Below are 5523 nucleotides of genomic sequence, written 5' to 3'. Positions count from 1 at the left end.
CAGTTTGCACCTGTTCTGTGTTTACAGAGTGAAAACAAGACTTGGCATTTCAAGGTACCTCTTCCCTGGGCTTATTTACAGTGTGAAACAATAGCTTTTGTTTCAATTTTCTTTGCTAAAATAAAAGCCTATTTTGTCCAATCAAAATGCATATCCTACATCAAATACACCCTGTAGCTGATCTCTACGCGTGCTTATCCTCCTGATCATCACTGGCTCAAAAGACTACATCATCCAGATCTTCCCTTCACAGCCAACAACTATGGTGAAGCTGAACAATGTTGCGCTGTTTCATTCAGCACGTGTTCCTGGGAAATGGACCCATTCACTGTCAGCACCAGTACTGAAGGAGAATTTAAGACTAAGAGATAACATTGTAAGCTCTTTCTGCATTCTAGAAATACTCCTTTTCAAACACAGTATTCCATCATCTACAGGAAACACAGCCTAAAACTAAGTTACAAGTGTTCATAGATTGGTGGAATGGGTATAGTCAGGAGATCAGACACCCTCTGCCACAAATTATGTTTCTGCATGTGCATACAGACTGGACTTGAAATGTTAGCTGCTGAGCCAGATGCTCCACCCAAAACTGTCAAGATAAGTCCCCCCAACTGCCTACGTTAAACCTGGAAAAGAAATTCAGGCTAAAAGCTTGTATCGAGGAAAGTGCTGTTTCATGAAAACTATGCCCTTACATATTCCTTAAGTATGCTGTATGACGTTTTCCATTTCATACAAACTTGTTTTCCAACTTAAAAAATAAAAACATTTTTCTTTTTAAAAATTGTGTTTGTATGCATTCTCCATGGACATACCAATATAACAGAGTTACTAATGCTTATGTCTCATTGCGACAGACGGTAGAGGAAGTGGTTCTTAAGGGAGAGGAGGCTTTCACAGAATGCCTAAGTGGATAACTAAGATAATTTCTGAGATTAATGAATTTGGAATGATACACTTACCTTTTTCTTGACTGAGGAAAAAAACCACATGAAGTTCCTAGATATATCTAGTTTATTACACAGCATAAGAATACTTCTTTATGAGAGTAAAATGACCCAGGTGATTTTGAAACTGAATCTCACAGACAATTTCCTTGAGACTCCAGAAGATGATGTTAAGAGTTACCAGTAGTATTTGGTTTTGTAAAACTAAAGCTTAGCAACAGAACACTCTTAAAGCCTTTGGTAATAGGAAGGAGCTTCAAATGACGAAGACAACTGGAAGACTGAAAGACACCCTGTAAGTTTAACCATAAAAAAACGGCAAGAAGCCTCTTCCACAGTGTTTCAGTTGTAAGAGTCACTGGCTACAACCAGCTTCAGTAATATTGCTGTTTACCCATCTAGTCTGAAGGATTATGGAGATAACTGCACAAAAGCTGACTCTCGAGGTTTATTAAATATTCAACAAATATTCTGTACACATGCTGGGTATTAAATAATAATAAAAAATAAAAAACAGAAAATGCTGCAGAATATTATACATTAAATACTTCAAATAATACCAGAGTAGCGCAGTTCATAATAATTCTTTTAAATCACTTTATCACATATCAACATAAAAATATACAATACAGACGCAACTGTAAATTCTGGCATCATGAATATTTAGATGCTTTTAAAGCTTTTTTTTTCTCCCCGTGGGTTAATTTTGCTTACAGTATTCTTGCATAAACTTGGAAAACTCATTTAGTCTTTTCTTGATTTTTTTTTCACCTTGGCATTAAGTAATAGCACTGTTATTTTCTTACTTGCTGTAGTATCACAGCATGGGGACATTCAGCAGCAGGAAATTCTTCGTTGTCATGCTTTAGCCTACTGTTCCTCTAATCTTCTCCTTCCCCTCCCATACCCGCTCTCTTCCTAGTTAAATAGATGTAGCCTACACACAATCTGCCTTTTCCTAAAATCATCTGCTAATAATGTTCAATTAAAACCACACTTGTTGCCGTAAGGCTCGCTGGCCAAAGAAATTCAGGCAATAACTAGGGTACTGCCTACCCACTTTGCAGAGGAGGTTTCAAGTGTTCTCTCCAACACGTATGCTGTATGCCATACACTGATCTACAACTGCACACGGTGAAGCAGCTGTTCAACATACTACTTTCTATTTGCGATGCCCTGTGAAAAAGGACTGAGAACAAACTGACTTACTCAACAGACTTCAAAGCAGGTAACAAGTGGGATTTTTGAGTGCAAATCTACGGAACACAAACAAACTCAGCAACAAGACAAAAGTTACTACGAAGCAGAAGTTCCCTGTTTCTACATGGTCTTCCCCAAGTAATATCTGCTCAAGTGCTCTATACAGAGTAACAGAGCCCACACGCCCGCCTCAGAACACCACACCTAGGGGAAGGTTTTCAAACTGGTGGATGTAAGTCACAGGATTCTCAACTCTTAAGCTGACAATTGCCATCTTTCACGACACCACATCCAGCAATTTAAAAAGATGGGACCTACAGAGCAAAACTGCATTAAACTACAGACCTTGTGTCCAAATGTAGCATCCTCGGAGGCCAAGACTTCAACCTGCAATTATAAGGAAAAAGATCATTTCAAACGTAGCCACTACCAGCAACCTCTCCTGAGCACAGCACCACGGTCCAGGCAGAGCAGTTTTCCACAAAGGACATCAGCTTGGACCAGCCCAAGGAAAGTCTACGTAGAATGGGACGTGCTGAACTAGCAGCTGCCAACAAAATCCCAGAAGAAAGGAAACAGAAGCTCAACCTAAATGGTGTGAAAAGTATCTATCTTTCAGTACCCCAACTTATAATGGAGTGCAACTGGAACACTGCTCTCCAAGTGACTTCTGGTTACACCAAAAAACTCCCTGAGCACAACCTGCATCACCTGCTGTGACAACTTCCTGTAAAATTAAAGACTGGCAACAGCTGAGCTCTTCCCTTTGCATTATCACCTGATGAGGCCTAGTATACCTGCATCAGCACCAGTTAGAAGCTCCTTGGCCAAAGTTTCACTCACAGGCCCTTTTCCTGCCTTCAGCAAAGCAAATTCTTTAAGAACTGTAGCGTTCAGGGAAGATGAACTGCCCAGAGGCCAAGACTACCCAGGAGCACCATACAGCAAGCATCTGAAAGCTTGAGGACTGCAAGCTGTGAAGTGACCTAGCAATGCCCCAAATCCAGCACACCTTGCTGGTTGCCATGTAGCCACTGTTCCAAGAGCTGACATGCATTAATCTGAGACAACAGACACAGAAAAACAGGCACACTGATTTTTCATTAGTCTCCTTAAAAACACTTCACACTTCAGCACCTTTCACCTGAGAACCTCAGTGCTTTCATGAATTCTAATTAATTAAGCTTCCCAATACACTAGTGAGGTAGGAAAATGTCATCATCCCAATATACAGAAAGCAGAATGAGGCAGAAAGAGGTTAAATAATTTCTTAGCAGTCATGTGCCAAACAAGGGACGTGACTCAGGAAAAGAATCCCAGATTTCTACTCCCAGGCTCATAGTTTAACAACTAGGAAATTCTCTATTTCTCTGATTTACATCCTATTTAAAATGCCTACTGCTGCATTATAATTTATATAACTAGTATAACTATAACTAATGTATCTAATCTCCAGTTTAACTTAAGAAGAGTGAAGGATTTAAAGCAAATCAAGACAGAAAAAATGAATGTCAAGTTTCAGCCCGAAGCACATTATAATGCCAGAGTTATAAACCCCTGAACAAGAGGGTTTATAATGGAAAGGCTGATAAACTAACAATGATGGCAGCACTTAAATATATTTATGTCATGATCTAGTAACATATGGTATCTCTTCATCTCTAAATTAAAAAAGGGAAGAAAAGGATGGAGGGGGGGGAAGAGAAGAAGCATTTATAGGAACTAAGAGTAAAAAGAAGAAAACGAACCTGAAGTTACCTAATTGTGACCTGTCCAACTGATTAGGAAAGGCAGTAAGAGGCTACAAAACAACATCTCACTGAATACGAGACAGAAAAAAAAAATCCAAGTAAATAAAACCAATCTGAGATGATATGTAATAGCTACTTATATTAAGCTTCTAATCCTTTAGGCACTTTATAAATATTAAACAATCAGTCCTGGTGAGACTGATAAATATCCATAATATATTTTACAGATGAAGAAACAGACAGAGGGTTAAGTGACTTGCCCAGGGCCAAAAAGAATAATCAGACACTGGATTGGAAGTAGAAGAATGACCTGTTAGTATACTATCCCCAATTCAGTCCCTCAAGTTGCTTCTGAAGGAAGCTAATTGCAGTGTCAGAAGCAGTCCACCTAAGGTTAACATGATACCTATCTAAACTGAGTGTTTAGTGTCACCGGGCTGCTTTGGTATAACATCTTGTTACCGTAACTACATACACAGCAGAACTCTAACAGCAGAACCTTGTTCAAAATCTACTCAGTTATCTCTACCCCATACCGTGCTGTTCATGTATCTTAGATACCATCCTACTGCTCTGGTTCCAAGTGGAGCTGGTCACTGGTTATCATGGAGACTCACTCATGAAAGTAGAACCTTCCCTGTGCCACTGGCTCCTTCTTGGGTCCCTCCTTGGATCCAGCTATGCTGATGACCCCAGCTCACTTTGTCTGCTTTGCCCTGCAGTCCCTTCCTCCTCCTCTGCTCTCCCTGTGGCCCCAGCTGGGCTAATGGCTCACAGAACCTCCCCAGAGCTGCTCCTCTCTGCACTGCTCCACATTCAGCGCTGCCGGTGTTGGAACACAGCACAGATGGCACAAAACTCCTGCAAAGATCAACCCAAAGTGGTCTCTGCTGGGTATCCATGCTTCATCCAACCTGTGGGGAGGCCACCTCACTGCATGGGGACATCACCACACAGGGAAGTGGCACTGTCAGCCCGTGGGCTGTGCTAATTAAGCTCCTGATCACTCAGGATGAACAAATGGTTCAAAATGCAAAAATTAACACAGCATGTTTACCAAAGTCAGGTCTCTTTTCTTTCACCAGGATGTTGTGAAGAGGAACAAACTGTGACATCAGACAGCAAAACAGAAGTTTGTGTTTCTGTGCTCTCTTTTACAGATAGATTTTTTTGTTTAACGCTTAGAAATGTAAAGCTCACAGAGACAATAAAATGGTTCAGAGTGCAGCTACTGGTATAGACGGTAATTCTAGCAAAAAATGTTATTGAACAGTCTGATAATACCACTTCTGTTTTTCCAAGAGCAATCACACCATTTCTGAGATAAAATCTCATGTTGAGGATGGTACAATAAAACATCCTCTGTATGCTTAGTTACTACTGTGTTTACTCCTGTATTACCATACTGATCCATTCATTTTGGTCTTCACCTCTGTATAAAATGCAGTAAGAGACAAGTAACTGCTGACACTGTAAGATACACGACATAAAGTACTGAAACAAGCTGTGGAACATTGCAATGCTTTTCTCATGCTGAATTTCAAGAAGAAAAAAAAACGAAAAAAACAAAAAAACAACCCAACAAAATGCATTACAAGCTAGCCTGAGAGGACCCCCCTCTA

The sequence above is a fragment of the Meleagris gallopavo genome, chromosome 2 (assembly GCF_000146605.3).
Source record: "Meleagris gallopavo isolate NT-WF06-2002-E0010 breed Aviagen turkey brand Nicholas breeding stock chromosome 2, Turkey_5.1, whole genome shotgun sequence".
Classification (NCBI taxonomy): domain Eukaryota; kingdom Metazoa; phylum Chordata; class Aves; order Galliformes; family Phasianidae; genus Meleagris; species Meleagris gallopavo.
The sequence above is the reverse complement of the archived record's forward strand: the minus strand, read 5'-3'. Positions refer to the sequence as shown.